Source organism: Chiloscyllium plagiosum, unplaced genomic scaffold (genome assembly GCF_037043375.1).
Source record: "Chiloscyllium plagiosum isolate Xiang-an unplaced genomic scaffold, Cpla_swu_hap1 HiC_scaffold_3, whole genome shotgun sequence".
Lineage (NCBI taxonomy): Eukaryota > Metazoa > Chordata > Chondrichthyes > Orectolobiformes > Hemiscylliidae > Chiloscyllium > Chiloscyllium plagiosum.
In genome coordinates this window covers 142,196,860-142,212,395 of record NW_028270141.1, presented here as the reverse complement: position 1 = coordinate 142,212,395, position 15,536 = coordinate 142,196,860, and the positions used below count along the sequence as shown (strand labels likewise).

Genomic DNA, 15,536 nt, shown 5'->3' with positions numbered 1-15,536 from the left:
GGCTGGCCAGCACGCCTTGAAGTAGGGAGAAAAGGCAGGGGCCAGCGCCTACGGCCATACTAGTCTGAAAACGCCCGATCTCGTCTGATCTCGGAAGCTAAGCAGACTCAGGCCTGGTTAGTACTTGGATGGGAGACCGCCTGGGAATACCAGGTGCAGTAGGCTTTTTCCGCCAGCAGTGGCTGCTCAAGTCACCCCTCTGCACTTGTCTTGTGCCAGGCAATGGAGCGGCAGGTTATTTTTGCTGCTGCTGCTGTGCCTGGCATCAGTCTCCTGCAGGCACGAGACACGGAGGGGAGGAGAGCGGAGCGCTGCCAAAAATCAGCAAGAAAGGCGGAAAGAAAGGGATTGGGGCTGCACGCTGTCTGCGGGTGGCAGTCAGGAAAGGCGGACAATAGACAATAGGTGCAGGAGTTGGCCATTCTGCCCTTCCAGCCTGCACCACCATTCAATATGATCATGGCTGATCATCCTTAATCAGTATCCTGTTCCTGCCTTATCTCCATAACCCTTGATTCCACTATCCTTGAGAGCTCTATCCAACTCTTTCTTAAATGAATCCAGAGACTGGGCCTCCACTGCCCTCTGGGGCAGAGCATTCCACACAGCCACCACTCTCTGGGTGAAGAAGTTTCTCCTCATCTCTGTCCTAAATGGTCTACCCCGTATTTTTAAGCTGTGTCCTCTGTTTCGGCACTCACCCCGCAGCGGAAACATGTTGCCTGCCGCCAGAGTGTCCAATCCTTTGATCATCTTATATGTCTCAACCAGATCCCCTCTCAGTCTTCTAACTCAAGGGTACACAAGCCCAGTCGCTCCAGTCTTTCAGTGTAAGGTAATCCCGCCATTCCAGGAATTGACCTCGTGAACCTACGCTGCATTCCCTCAATAGCCAGAATGTCTCTCCTCAAATTTGGAGACCAGAACTGCACACAGTACTCCAGGTGTGGTCTCACCAGGGCCCTGTACAGCTGCAGAAGGACCTCTTTGCTTCTATACTCAATCCCTCTTGTTATGAAGGCCAGCATGCTATTAGCCTTCTTCACTACCTGCTGTACCTGCATGCTTACCTTCATTGAGTGGTGTACAAGAACCCCCAGATCTCTCTGTACTGCCCCTTTACCTAAATTGATTCCACTTAGGTGGTAATCTGCCTTCCTGTTCTTGCCACCAAAGTGGATAAGGATCCATTTATCCACGTGAAAGTGCATCTGCCATGCATCTGAGCACTCACCTAACTTGTCCAGGTCACCCTGTAATCTCCTAACATCCTCATCACATTTCACCCTGCCACCCAGCTGATGAAATTTGCGAATGTTATTGCTAATACCATCTTGTATATCCTGAAGATAGATTGTAAAAAGCTGCGGTCCCAGTACTGATCCGTGCGGTACCCCACTGGTCAGTGCCCGGCATTCCGAAATGGAGGGGTGGAGGAGTGTGGAAGGATGAGAGAATGCAGGCTGCGGCCTATGAAGCAGGGGGAGGGCTTGCAGTTGGCCTGTGTGGGGATGTGGGAGACTACAGGAGCCTGGTGGGCAAGGGCTGGCCTGAAAGGCAGCTGGAGGGACGGAGGGAGGGAAGCACGCACGGAGGAGGAAGAGCAAAGAGAAAAGAGAAAAAAAAGCCAAAGGGGATAAAGAGAAAGAGCAAGAAAGAAAATGTGGCTGGCCAGCACGCCTTGAAGTAGGGAGAAAAGGCAGGGGCCAGCGCCTACGGCCATACTAGTCTGAAAACGCCCGATCTCGTCTGATCTCGGAAGCTAAGCAGACTCAGGCCTGGTTAGTACTTGGATGGGAGACCGCCTGGGAATACCAGGTGCAGTAGGCTTTTTCCGCCAGCAGTGGCTGCTCAAGTCACCCCTCTGCACTTGTCTTGTGCCAGGCAATGGAGCGGCAGGTTATTTTTGCTGCTGCTGCTGTGCCTGGCATCAGTCTCCTGCAGGCACGAGACACGGAGGGGAGGAGAGCGGAGCGCTGCCAAAATCAGCAAGAAAGGCGGAAAGAAAGGGATTGGGGCTGCACGCTGTCTGCGGGTGGCAGTCAGGAAAGGCGGACAATAGACAATAGGTGCAGGAGTTGGCCATTCTGCCCTTCCAGCCTGCACCACCATTCAATATGATCATGGCTGATCATCCTTAATCAGTATCCTGTTCCTGCCTTATCTCCATAACCCTTGATTCCACTATCCTTGAGAGCTCTATCCAACTCTTTCTTAAATGAATCCAGAGACTGGGCCTCCACTGCCCTCTGGGGCAGAGCATTCCACACAGCCACCACTCTCTGGGTGAAGAAGTTTCTCCTCATCTCTGTCCTAAATGGTCTACCCCGTATTTTTAAGCTGTGTCCTCTGTTTCGGCACTCACCCGCAGCGGGAAACATGTTGCCTGCCGCCAGAGTGTCCAATCCTTTGATCATCTTATATGTCTCAACCAGATCCCCTCTCAGTCTTCTAAACTCAAGGGTACACAAGCCCAGTCGCTCCAGTCTTTCAGTGTAAGGTAATCCCGCCATTCCAGGAATTGACCTCGTGAACCTACGCTGCATTCCCTCAATAGCCAGAATGTCTCTCCTCAAATTTGGAGACCAGAACTGCACACAGTACTCCAGGTGTGGTCTCACCAGGGCCCTGTACAGCTGCAGAAGGACCTCTTTGCTTCTATACTCAATCCCTCTTGTTATGAAGGCCAGCATGCTATTAGCCTTCTTCACTACCTGCTGTACCTGCATGCTTACCTTCATTGAGTGGTGTACAAGAACCCCCAGATCTCTCTGTACTGCCCCTTTACCTAAATTGATTCCACTTAGGTGGTAATCTGCCTTCCTGTTCTTGCCACCAAAGTGGGATAAGGATCCATTTATCCACGTGAAAGTGCATCTGCCATGCATCTGAGCACTCACCTAACTTGTCCAGGTCACCCTGTAATCTCCTAACATCCTCATCACATTTCACCCTGCCACCCAGCTGATGAAATTTGCGAATGTTATTGCTAATACCATCTTGTATATCCTGAAGATAGATTGTAAAAAGCTGCGGTCCCAGTACTGATCCGTGCGGTACCCCACTGGTCAGTGCCCGGCATTCCGAAATGGAGGGGTGGAGGAGTGTGGAAGGATGAGAGAATGCAGGCTGCGGCCCTATGAAGCAGGGGGAGGGCTTGCAGTTGGCCTGTGTGGGGATGTGGGAGACTACAGGAGCCTGGTGGGCAAGGGCTGGCCTGAAAGGCAGCTGGAGGGACGGAGGGAGGGAAGCACGCACGGAGGAGGAAGAGCAAAGAGAAAAGAGAAAAAAAAGCCAAAGGGGATAAAGAGAAAGAGCAAGAAAGAAAATGTGGCTGGCCAGCACGCCTTGAAGTAGGGAGAAAAGGCAGGGGCCAGCGCCTACGGCCATACTAGTCTGAAAACGCCCGATCTCGTCTGATCTCGGAAGCTAAGCAGACTCAGGCCTGGTTAGTACTTGGATGGGAGACCGCCTGGGAATACCAGGTGCAGTAGGCTTTTTCCGCCAGCAGTGGCTGCTCAAGTCACCCCTCTGCACTTGTCTTGTGCCAGGCAATGGAGCGGCAGGTTATTTTTGCTGCTGCTGCTGTGCCTGGCATCAGTCTCCTGCAGGCACGAGACACGGAGGGGAGGAGAGCGGAGCGCTGCCAAAATCAGCAAGAAAGGCGGAAAGAAAGGGATTGGGGCTGCACGCTGTCTGCGGGTGGCAGTCAGGAAAGGCGGACAATAGACAATAGGTGCAGGAGTTGGCCATTCTGCCCTTCCAGCCTGCACCACCATTCAATATGATCATGGCTGATCATCCTTAATCAGTATCCTGTTCCTGCCTTATCTCCATAACCCTTGATTCCACTATCCTTGAGAGCTCTATCCAACTCTTTCTTAAATGAATCCAGAGACTGGGCCTCCACTGCCCTCTGGGGCAGAGCATTCCACACAGCCACCACTCTCTGGGTGAAGAAGTTTCTCCTCATCTCTGTCCTAAATGGTCTACCCCGTATTTTTAAGCTGTGTCCTCTGTTTCGGCACTCACCCCGCAGCGGAAACATGTTGCCTGCCGCCAGAGTGTCCAATCCTTTGATCATCTTATATGTCTCAACCAGATCCCCTCTCAGTCTTCTAAACTCAAGGGTACACAAGCCCAGTCGCTCCAGTCTTTCAGTGTAAGGTAATCCCGCCATTCCAGGAATTGACCTCGTGAACCTACGCTGCATTCCCTCAATAGCCAGAATGTCTCTCCTCAAATTTGGAGACCAGAACTGCACACAGTACTCCAGGTGTGGTCTCACCAGGGCCCTGTACAGCTGCAGAAGGACCTCTTTGCTTCTATACTCAATCCCTCTTGTTATGAAGGCCAGCATGCTATTAGCCTTCTTCACTACCTGCTGTACCTGCATGCTTACCTTCATTGAGTGGTGTACAAGAACCCCCAGATCTCTCTGTACTGCCCCTTTACCTAAATTGATTCCACTTAGGTGGTAATCTGCCTTCCTGTTCTTGCCACCAAAGTGGATAAGGATCCATTTATCCACGTGAAAGTGCATCTGCCATGCATCTGAGCACTCACCTAACTTGTCCAGGTCACCCTGTAATCTCCTAACATCCTCATCACATTTCACCCTGCCACCCAGCTGATGAAATTTGCGAATGTTATTGCTAATACCATCTTGTATATCCTGAAGATAGATTGTAAAAAGCTGCGGTCCCAGTACTGATCCGTGCGGTACCCCACTGGTCAGTGCCCGGCATTCCGAAATGGAGGGGTGGAGGAGTGTGGAAGGATGAGAGAATGCAGGCTGCGGCCCTATGAAGCAGGGGGAGGGCTTGCAGTTGGCCTGTGTGGGGATGTGGGAGACTACAGGAGCCTGGTGGGCAAGGGCTGGCCTGAAAGGCAGCTGGAGGGACGGAGGGAGGGAAGCACGCACGGAGGAGGAAGAGCAAAGAGAAAAGAGAAAAAAAAGCCAAAGGGGATAAAGAGAAAGAGCAAGAAAGAAAATGTGGCTGGCCAGCACGCCTTGAAGTAGGGAGAAAAGGCAGGGGCCAGCGCCTACGGCCATACTAGTCTGAAAACGCCCGATCTCGTCTGATCTCGGAAGCTAAGCAGACTCAGGCCTGGTTAGTACTTGGATGGGAGACCGCCTGGGAATACCAGGTGCAGTAGGCTTTTTCCGCCAGCAGTGGCTGCTCAAGTCACCCCTCTGCACTTGTCTTGTGCCAGGCAATGGAGCGGCAGGTTATTTTTGCTGCTGCTGCTGTGCCTGGCATCAGTCTCCTGCAGGCACGAGACACGGAGGGGAGGAGAGCGGAGCGCTGCCAAAATCAGCAAGAAAGGCGGAAAGAAAGGGATTGGGGCTGCACGCTGTCTGCGGGTGGCAGTCAGGAAAGGCGGACAATAGACAATAGGTGCAGGAGTTGGCCATTCTGCCCTTCCAGCCTGCACCACCATTCAATATGATCATGGCTGATCATCCTTAATCAGTATCCTGTTCCTGCCTTATCTCCATAACCCTTGATTCCACTATCCTTGAGAGCTCTATCCAACTCTTTCTTAAATGAATCCAGAGACTGGGCCTCCACTGCCCTCTGGGGCAGAGCATTCCACACAGCCACCACTCTCTGGGTGAAGAAGTTTCTCCTCATCTCTGTCCTAAATGGTCTACCCCGTATTTTTAAGCTGTGTCCTCTGTTTCGGCACTCACCCCGCAGCGGAAACATGTTGCCTGCCGCCAGAGTGTCCAATCCTTTGATCATCTTATATGTCTCAACCAGATCCCCTCTCAGTCTTCTAAACTCAAGGGTACACAAGCCCAGTCGCTCCAGTCTTTCAGTGTAAGGTAATCCCGCCATTCCAGGAATTGACCTCGTGAACCTACGCTGCATTCCCTCAATAGCCAGAATGTCTCTCCTCAAATTTGGAGACCAGAACTGCACACAGTACTCCAGGTGTGGTCTCACCAGGGCCCTGTACAGCTGCAGAAGGACCTCTTTGCTTCTATACTCAATCCCTCTTGTTATGAAGGCCAGCATGCTATTAGCCTTCTTCACTACCTGCTGTACCTGCATGCTTACCTTCATTGAGTGGTGTACAAGAACCCCCAGATCTCTCTGTACTGCCCCTTTACCTAAATTGATTCCACTTAGGTGGTAATCTGCCTTCCTGTTCTTGCCACCAAAGTGGATAAGGATCCATTTATCCACGTGAAAGTGCATCTGCCATGCATCTGAGCACTCACCTAACTTGTCCAGGTCACCCTGTAATCTCCTAACATCCTCATCACATTTCACCCTGCCACCCAGCTGATGAAATTTGCGAATGTTATTGCTAATACCATCTTGTATATCCTGAAGATAGATTGTAAAAAGCTGCGGTCCCAGTACTGATCCGTGCGGTACCCCACTGGTCAGTGCCCGGCATTCCGAAATGGAGGGGTGGAGGAGTGTGGAAGGATGAGAGAATGCAGGCTGCGGCCCTATGAAGCAGGGGGAGGGCTTGCAGTTGGCCTGTGTGGGGATGTGGGAGACTACAGGAGCCTGGTGGGCAAGGGCTGGCCTGAAAGGCAGCTGGAGGGACGGAGGGAGGGAAGCACGCACGGAGGAGGAAGAGCAAAGAGAAAAGAGAAAAAAAAGCCAAAGGGGATAAAGAGAAAGAGCAAGAAAGAAAATGTGGCTGGCCAGCACGCCTTGAAGTAGGGAGAAAAGGCAGGGGCCAGCGCCTACGGCCATACTAGTCTGAAAACGCCCGATCTCGTCTGATCTCGGAAGCTAAGCAGACTCAGGCCTGGTTAGTACTTGGATGGGAGACCGCCTGGGAATACCAGGTGCAGTAGGCTTTTTCCGCCAGCAGTGGCTGCTCAAGTCACCCCTCTGCACTTGTCTTGTGCCAGGCAATGGAGCGGCAGGTTATTTTTGCTGCTGCTGCTGTGCCTGGCATCAGTCTCCTGCAGGCACGAGACACGGAGGGGAGGAGAGCGGAGCGCTGCCAAAATCAGCAAGAAAGGCGGAAAGAAAGGGATTGGGGCTGCACGCTGTCTGCGGGTGGCAGTCAGGAAAGGCGGACAATAGACAATAGGTGCAGGAGTTGGCCATTCTGCCCTTCCAGCCTGCACCACCATTCAATATGATCATGGCTGATCATCCTTAATCAGTATCCTGTTCCTGCCTTATCTCCATAACCCTTGATTCCACTATCCTTGAGAGCTCTATCCAACTCTTTCTTAAATGAATCCAGAGACTGGGCCTCCACTGCCCTCTGGGGCAGAGCATTCCACACAGCCACCACTCTCTGGGTGAAGAAGTTTCTCCTCATCTCTGTCCTAAATGGTCTACCCCGTATTTTTAAGCTGTGTCCTCTGTTTCGGCACTCACCCCGCAGCGGAAACATGTTGCCTGCCGCCAGAGTGTCCAATCCTTTGATCATCTTATATGTCTCAACCAGATCCCCTCTCAGTCTTCTAAACTCAAGGGTACACAAGCCCAGTCGCTCCAGTCTTTCAGTGTAAGGTAATCCCGCCATTCCAGGAATTGACCTCGTGAACCTACGCTGCATTCCCTCAATAGCCAGAATGTCTCTCCTCAAATTTGGAGACCAGAACTGCACACAGTACTCCAGGTGTGGTCTCACCAGGGCCCTGTACAGCTGCAGAAGGACCTCTTTGCTTCTATACTCAATCCCTCTTGTTATGAAGGCCAGCATGCTATTAGCCTTCTTCACTACCTGCTGTACCTGCATGCTTACCTTCATTGAGTGGTGTACAAGAACCCCCAGATCTCTCTGTACTGCCCCTTTACCTAAATTGATTCCACTTAGGTGGTAATCTGCCTTCCTGTTCTTGCCACCAAAGTGGATAAGGATCCATTTATCCACGTGAAAGTGCATCTGCCATGCATCTGAGCACTCACCTAACTTGTCCAGGTCACCCTGTAATCTCCTAACATCCTCATCACATTTCACCCTGCCACCCAGCTGATGAAATTTGCGAATGTTATTGCTAATACCATCTTGTATATCCTGAAGATAGATTGTAAAAAGCTGCGGTCCCAGTACTGATCCGTGCGGTACCCCACTGGTCAGTGCCCGGCATTCCGAAATGGAGGGGTGGAGGAGTGTGGAAGGATGAGAGAATGCAGGCTGCGGCCCTATGAAGCAGGGGGAGGGCTTGCAGTTGGCCTGTGTGGGGATGTGGGAGACTACAGGAGCCTGGTGGGCAAGGGCTGGCCTGAAAGGCAGCTGGAGGGACGGAGGGAGGGAAGCACGCACGGAGGAGGAAGAGCAAAGAGAAAAGAGAAAAAAAAGCCAAAGGGGATAAAGAGAAAGAGCAAGAAAGAAAATGTGGCTGGCCAGCACGCCTTGAAGTAGGGAGAAAAGGCAGGGGCCAGCGCCTACGGCCATACTAGTCTGAAAACGCCCGATCTCGTCTGATCTCGGAAGCTAAGCAGACTCAGGCCTGGTTAGTACTTGGATGGGAGACCGCCTGGGAATACCAGGTGCAGTAGGCTTTTTCCGCCAGCAGTGGCTGCTCAAGTCACCCCTCTGCACTTGTCTTGTGCCAGGCAATGGAGCGGCAGGTTATTTTTGCTGCTGCTGCTGTGCCTGGCATCAGTCTCCTGCAGGCACGAGACACGGAGGGGAGGAGAGCGGAGCGCTGCCAAAATCAGCAAGAAAGGCGGAAAGAAAGGGATTGGGGCTGCACGCTGTCTGCGGGTGGCAGTCAGGAAAGGCGGACAATAGACAATAGGTGCAGGAGTTGGCCATTCTGCCCTTCCAGCCTGCACCACCATTCAATATGATCATGGCTGATCATCCTTAATCAGTATCCTGTTCCTGCCTTATCTCCATAACCCTTGATTCCACTATCCTTGAGAGCTCTATCCAACTCTTTCTTAAATGAATCCAGAGACTGGGCCTCCACTGCCCTCTGGGGCAGAGCATTCCACACAGCCACCACTCTCTGGGTGAAGAAGTTTCTCCTCATCTCTGTCCTAAATGGTCTACCCCGTATTTTTAAGCTGTGTCCTCTGTTTCGGCACTCACCCCGCAGCGGAAACATGTTGCCTGCCGCCAGAGTGTCCAATCCTTTGATCATCTTATATGTCTCAACCAGATCCCCTCTCAGTCTTCTAAACTCAAGGGTACACAAGCCCAGTCGCTCCAGTCTTTCAGTGTAAGGTAATCCCGCCATTCCAGGAATTGACCTCGTGAACCTACGCTGCATTCCCTCAATAGCCAGAATGTCTCTCCTCAAATTTGGAGACCAGAACTGCACACAGTACTCCAGGTGTGGTCTCACCAGGGCCCTGTACAGCTGCAGAAGGACCTCTTTGCTTCTATACTCAATCCCTCTTGTTATGAAGGCCAGCATGCTATTAGCCTTCTTCACTACCTGCTGTACCTGCATGCTTACCTTCATTGAGTGGTGTACAAGAACCCCCAGATCTCTCTGTACTGCCCCTTTACCTAAATTGATTCCACTTAGGTGGTAATCTGCCTTCCTGTTCTTGCCACCAAAGTGGATAAGGATCCATTTATCCACGTGAAAGTGCATCTGCCATGCATCTGAGCACTCACCTAACTTGTCCAGGTCACCCTGTAATCTCCTAACATCCTCATCACATTTCACCCTGCCACCCAGCTGATGAAATTTGCGAATGTTATTGCTAATACCATCTTGTATATCCTGAAGATAGATTGTAAAAAGCTGCGGTCCCAGTACTGATCCGTGCGGTACCCCACTGGTCAGTGCCCGGCATTCCGAAATGGAGGGGTGGAGGAGTGTGGAAGGATGAGAGAATGCAGGCTGCGGCCCTATGAAGCAGGGGGAGGGCTTGCAGTTGGCCTGTGTGGGGATGTGGGAGACTACAGGAGCCTGGTGGGCAAGGGCTGGCCTGAAAGGCAGCTGGAGGGACGGAGGGAGGGAAGCACGCACGGAGGAGGAAGAGCAAAGAGAAAAGAGAAAAAAAAGCCAAAGGGGATAAAGAGAAAGAGCAAGAAAGAAAATGTGGCTGGCCAGCACGCCTTGAAGTAGGGAGAAAAGGCAGGGGCCAGCGCCTACGGCCATACTAGTCTGAAAACGCCCGATCTCGTCTGATCTCGGAAGCTAAGCAGACTCAGGCCTGGTTAGTACTTGGATGGGAGACCGCCTGGGAATACCAGGTGCAGTAGGCTTTTTCCGCCAGCAGTGGCTGCTCAAGTCACCCCTCTGCACTTGTCTTGTGCCAGGCAATGGAGCGGCAGGTTATTTTTGCTGCTGCTGCTGTGCCTGGCATCAGTCTCCTGCAGGCACGAGACACGGAGGGGAGGAGAGCGGAGCGCTGCCAAAATCAGCAAGAAAGGCGGAAAGAAAGGGATTGGGGCTGCACGCTGTCTGCGGGTGGCAGTCAGGAAAGGCGGACAATAGACAATAGGTGCAGGAGTTGGCCATTCTGCCCTTCCAGCCTGCACCACCATTCAATATGATCATGGCTGATCATCCTTAATCAGTATCCTGTTCCTGCCTTATCTCCATAACCCTTGATTCCACTATCCTTGAGAGCTCTATCCAACTCTTTCTTAAATGAATCCAGAGACTGGGCCTCCACTGCCCTCTGGGGCAGAGCATTCCACACAGCCACCACTCTCTGGGTGAAGAAGTTTCTCCTCATCTCTGTCCTAAATGGTCTACCCCGTATTTTTAAGCTGTGTCCTCTGTTTCGGCACTCACCCCGCAGCGGAAACATGTTGCCTGCCGCCAGAGTGTCCAATCCTTTGATCATCTTATATGTCTCAACCAGATCCCCTCTCAGTCTTCTAAACTCAAGGGTACACAAGCCCAGTCGCTCCAGTCTTTCAGTGTAAGGTAATCCCGCCATTCCAGGAATTGACCTCGTGAACCTACGCTGCATTCCCTCAATAGCCAGAATGTCTCTCCTCAAATTTGGAGACCAGAACTGCACACAGTACTCCAGGTGTGGTCTCACCAGGGCCCTGTACAGCTGCAGAAGGACCTCTTTGCTTCTATACTCAATCCCTCTTGTTATGAAGGCCAGCATGCTATTAGCCTTCTTCACTACCTGCTGTACCTGCATGCTTACCTTCATTGAGTGGTGTACAAGAACCCCCAGATCTCTCTGTACTGCCCCTTTACCTAAATTGATTCCACTTAGGTGGTAATCTGCCTTCCTGTTCTTGCCACCAAAGTGGATAAGGATCCATTTATCCACGTGAAAGTGCATCTGCCATGCATCTGAGCACTCACCTAACTTGTCCAGGTCACCCTGTAATCTCCTAACATCCTCATCACATTTCACCCTGCCACCCAGCTGATGAAATTTGCGAATGTTATTGCTAATACCATCTTGTATATCCTGAAGATAGATTGTAAAAAGCTGCGGTCCCAGTACTGATCCGTGCGGTACCCCACTGGTCAGTGCCCGGCATTCCGAAATGGAGGGGTGGAGGAGTGTGGAAGGATGAGAGAATGCAGGCTGCGGCCCTATGAAGCAGGGGGAGGGCTTGCAGTTGGCCTGTGTGGGGATGTGGGAGACTACAGGAGCCTGGTGGGCAAGGGCTGGCCTGAAAGGCAGCTGGAGGGACGGAGGGAGGGAAGCACGCACGGAGGAGGAAGAGCAAAGAGAAAAGAGAAAAAAAAGCCAAAGGGGATAAAGAGAAAGAGCAAGAAAGAAAATGTGGCTGGCCAGCACGCCTTGAAGTAGGGAGAAAAGGCAGGGGCCAGCGCCTACGGCCATACTAGTCTGAAAACGCCCGATCTCGTCTGATCTCGGAAGCTAAGCAGACTCAGGCCTGGTTAGTACTTGGATGGGAGACCGCCTGGGAATACCAGGTGCAGTAGGCTTTTTCCGCCAGCAGTGGCTGCTCAAGTCACCCCTCTGCACTTGTCTTGTGCCAGGCAATGGAGCGGCAGGTTATTTTTGCTGCTGCTGCTGTGCCTGGCATCAGTCTCCTGCAGGCACGAGACACGGAGGGGAGGAGAGCGGAGCGCTGCCAAAATCAGCAAGAAAGGCGGAAAGAAAGGGATTGGGGCTGCACGCTGTCTGCGGGTGGCAGTCAGGAAAGGCGGACAATAGACAATAGGTGCAGGAGTTGGCCATTCTGCCCTTCCAGCCTGCACCACCATTCAATATGATCATGGCTGATCATCCTTAATCAGTATCCTGTTCCTGCCTTATCTCCATAACCCTTGATTCCACTATCCTTGAGAGCTCTATCCAACTCTTTCTTAAATGAATCCAGAGACTGGGCCTCCACTGCCCTCTGGGGCAGAGCATTCCACACAGCCACCACTCTCTGGGTGAAGAAGTTTCTCCTCATCTCTGTCCTAAATGGTCTACCCCGTATTTTTAAGCTGTGTCCTCTGTTTCGGCACTCACCCCGCAGCGGAAACATGTTGCCTGCCGCCAGAGTGTCCAATCCTTTGATCATCTTATATGTCTCAACCAGATCCCCTCTCAGTCTTCTAAACTCAAGGGTACACAAGCCCAGTCGCTCCAGTCTTTCAGTGTAAGGTAATCCCGCCATTCCAGGAATTGACCTCGTGAACCTACGCTGCATTCCCTCAATAGCCAGAATGTCTCTCCTCAAATTTGGAGACCAGAACTGCACACAGTACTCCAGGTGTGGTCTCACCAGGGCCCTGTACAGCTGCAGAAGGACCTCTTTGCTTCTATACTCAATCCCTCTTGTTATGAAGGCCAGCATGCTATTAGCCTTCTTCACTACCTGCTGTACCTGCATGCTTACCTTCATTGAGTGGTGTACAAGAACCCCCAGATCTCTCTGTACTGCCCCTTTACCTAAATTGATTCCACTTAGGTGGTAATCTGCCTTCCTGTTCTTGCCACCAAAGTGGATAAGGATCCATTTATCCACGTGAAAGTGCATCTGCCATGCATCTGAGCACTCACCTAACTTGTCCAGGTCACCCTGTAATCTCCTAACATCCTCATCACATTTCACCCTGCCACCCAGCTGATGAAATTTGCGAATGTTATTGCTAATACCATCTTGTATATCCTGAAGATAGATTGTAAAAAGCTGCGGTCCCAGTACTGATCCGTGCGGTACCCCACTGGTCAGTGCCCGGCATTCCGAAATGGAGGGGTGGAGGAGTGTGGAAGGATGAGAGAATGCAGGCTGCGGCCCTATGAAGCAGGGGGAGGGCTTGCAGTTGGCCTGTGTGGGGATGTGGGAGACTACAGGAGCCTGGTGGGCAAGGGCTGGCCTGAAAGGCAGCTGGAGGGACGGAGGGAGGGAAGCACGCACGGAGGAGGAAGAGCAAAGAGAAAAGAGAAAAAAAAGCCAAAGGGGATAAAGAGAAAGAGCAAGAAAGAAAATGTGGCTGGCCAGCACGCCTTGAAGTAGGGAGAAAAGGCAGGGGCCAGCGCCTACGGCCATACTAGTCTGAAAACGCCCGATCTCGTCTGATCTCGGAAGCTAAGCAGACTCAGGCCTGGTTAGTACTTGGATGGGAGACCGCCTGGGAATACCAGGTGCAGTAGGCTTTTTCCGCCAGCAGTGGCTGCTCAAGTCACCCCTCTGCACTTGTCTTGTGCCAGGCAATGGAGCGGCAGGTTATTTTTGCTGCTGCTGCTGTGCCTGGCATCAGTCTCCTGCAGGCACGAGACACGGAGGGGAGGAGAGCGGAGCGCTGCCAAAATCAGCAAGAAAGGCGGAAAGAAAGGGATTGGGGCTGCACGCTGTCTGCGGGTGGCAGTCAGGAAAGGCGGACAATAGACAATAGGTGCAGGAGTTGGCCATTCTGCCCTTCCAGCCTGCACCACCATTCAATATGATCATGGCTGATCATCCTTAATCAGTATCCTGTTCCTGCCTTATCTCCATAACCCTTGATTCCACTATCCTTGAGAGCTCTATCCAACTCTTTCTTAAATGAATCCAGAGACTGGGCCTCCACTGCCCTCTGGGGCAGAGCATTCCACACAGCCACCACTCTCTGGGTGAAGAAGTTTCTCCTCATCTCTGTCCTAAATGGTCTACCCCGTATTTTTAAGCTGTGTCCTCTGTTTCGGCACTCACCCCGCAGCGGAAACATGTTGCCTGCCGCCAGAGTGTCCAATCCTTTGATCATCTTATATGTCTCAACCAGATCCCCTCTCAGTCTTCTAAACTCAAGGGTACACAAGCCCAGTCGCTCCAGTCTTTCAGTGTAAGGTAATCCCGCCATTCCAGGAATTGACCTCGTGAACCTACGCTGCATTCCCTCAATAGCCAGAATGTCTCTCCTCAAATTTGGAGACCAGAACTGCACACAGTACTCCAGGTGTGGTCTCACCAGGGCCCTGTACAGCTGCAGAAGGACCTCTTTGCTTCTATACTCAATCCCTCTTGTTATGAAGGCCAGCATGCTATTAGCCTTCTTCACTACCTGCTGTACCTGCATGCTTACCTTCATTGAGTGGTGTACAAGAACCCCCAGATCTCTCTGTACTGCCCCTTTACCTAAATTGATTCCACTTAGGTGGTAATCTGCCTTCCTGTTCTTGCCACCAAAGTGGATAAGGATCCATTTATCCACGTGAAAGTGCATCTGCCATGCATCTGAGCACTCACCTAACTTGTCCAGGTCACCCTGTAATCTCCTAACATCCTCATCACATTTCACCCTGCCACCCAGCTGATGAAATTTGCGAATGTTATTGCTAATACCATCTTGTATATCCTGAAGATAGATTGTAAAAAGCTGCGGTCCCAGTACTGATCCGTGCGGTACCCCACTGGTCAGTGCCCGGCATTCCGAAATGGAGGGGTGGAGGAGTGTGGAAGGATGAGAGAATGCAGGCTGCGGCCCTATGAAGCAGGGGGAGGGCTTGCAGTTGGCCTGTGTGGGGATGTGGGAGACTACAGGAGCCTGGTGGGCAAGGGCTGGCCTGAAAGGCAGCTGGAGGGACGGAGGGAGGGAAGCACGCACGGAGGAGGAAGAGCAAAGAGAAAAGAGAAAAAAAAGCCAAAGGGGATAAAGAGAAAGAGCAAGAAAGAAAATGTGGCTGGCCAGCACGCCTTGAAGTAGGGAGAAAAGGCAGGGGCCAGCGCCTACGGCCATACTAGTCTGAAAACGCCCGATCTCGTCTGATCTTGGAAGCTAAGCAGACTCAGGCCTGGTTAGTACTTGGATGGGAGACCGCCTGGGAATACCAGGTGCAGTAGGCTTTTTCCGCCAGCAGTGGCTGCTCAAGTCACCCCTCTGCACTTGTCTTGTGCCAGGCAATGGAGCGGCAGGTTATTTTTGCTGCTGCTGCTGTGCCTGGCATCAGTCTCCTGCAGGCACTAGACACGGAGGGGAGGAGAGCGGAGCGCTGCCAAAATCAGCAAGAAAGGCGGAAAGAAAGGGATTGGGGCTGCACGCTGTCTGCGGGTGGCAGTCAGGAAAGGCGGACAATAGACAATAGGTGCAGGAGTTGGCCATTCTGCCCTTCCAGCCTGCACCACCATTCAATATGATCATGGCTGATCATCCTTAATCAGTATCCTGTTCCTGCCTTATCTCCATAACCCTTGATTCCACTATCCTTGAGAGCTCTATCCAA

At 52.0% G+C, this 15,536-nt stretch overlaps 10 non-coding genes across 10 annotated transcripts; all 10 read left to right on the top strand.

The window, feature by feature from the left end:
• Window positions 1-46: 46 nt before the first annotated feature.
• Window positions 47-165, top strand: LOC148151749 (5S ribosomal RNA). The gene has a single exon (XR_015756662.1). It is a non-coding gene; the product is annotated as a 5S ribosomal RNA (ribosomal RNA).
• Window positions 166-1,711: 1,546 nt separating this feature from the next.
• LOC148151748 (5S ribosomal RNA) lies at window positions 1,712-1,830 on the top strand. Its single transcript, XR_015756661.1, has one exon. It is a non-coding gene; the product is annotated as a 5S ribosomal RNA (ribosomal RNA).
• Window positions 1,831-3,378: 1,548 nt separating this feature from the next.
• On the top strand, window positions 3,379-3,497 carry LOC148151747 (5S ribosomal RNA). The gene has a single exon (XR_015756660.1). It is a non-coding gene; the product is annotated as a 5S ribosomal RNA (ribosomal RNA).
• Window positions 3,498-5,044: 1,547 nt separating this feature from the next.
• LOC148151746 (5S ribosomal RNA) lies at window positions 5,045-5,163 on the top strand. The gene has a single exon (XR_015756659.1). It is a non-coding gene; the product is annotated as a 5S ribosomal RNA (ribosomal RNA).
• Window positions 5,164-6,710: 1,547 nt separating this feature from the next.
• Window positions 6,711-6,829, top strand: LOC148151745 (5S ribosomal RNA). Its single transcript, XR_015756658.1, has one exon. It is a non-coding gene; the product is annotated as a 5S ribosomal RNA (ribosomal RNA).
• Window positions 6,830-8,376: 1,547 nt separating this feature from the next.
• LOC148151744 (5S ribosomal RNA) lies at window positions 8,377-8,495 on the top strand. Its single transcript, XR_015756657.1, has one exon. It is a non-coding gene; the product is annotated as a 5S ribosomal RNA (ribosomal RNA).
• A 1,547-nt stretch (window positions 8,496-10,042) lies between these two features.
• Window positions 10,043-10,161, top strand: LOC148151743 (5S ribosomal RNA). The gene has a single exon (XR_015756656.1). It is a non-coding gene; the product is annotated as a 5S ribosomal RNA (ribosomal RNA).
• A 1,547-nt stretch (window positions 10,162-11,708) lies between these two features.
• LOC148151742 (5S ribosomal RNA) lies at window positions 11,709-11,827 on the top strand. The gene has a single exon (XR_015756655.1). It is a non-coding gene; the product is annotated as a 5S ribosomal RNA (ribosomal RNA).
• Window positions 11,828-13,374: 1,547 nt separating this feature from the next.
• On the top strand, window positions 13,375-13,493 carry LOC148151741 (5S ribosomal RNA). Its single transcript, XR_015756654.1, has one exon. It is a non-coding gene; the product is annotated as a 5S ribosomal RNA (ribosomal RNA).
• A 1,547-nt stretch (window positions 13,494-15,040) lies between these two features.
• Window positions 15,041-15,159, top strand: LOC148151740 (5S ribosomal RNA). The gene has a single exon (XR_015755434.1). It is a non-coding gene; the product is annotated as a 5S ribosomal RNA (ribosomal RNA).
• The last annotated feature ends 377 nt before the right edge of the window (window positions 15,160-15,536 follow it).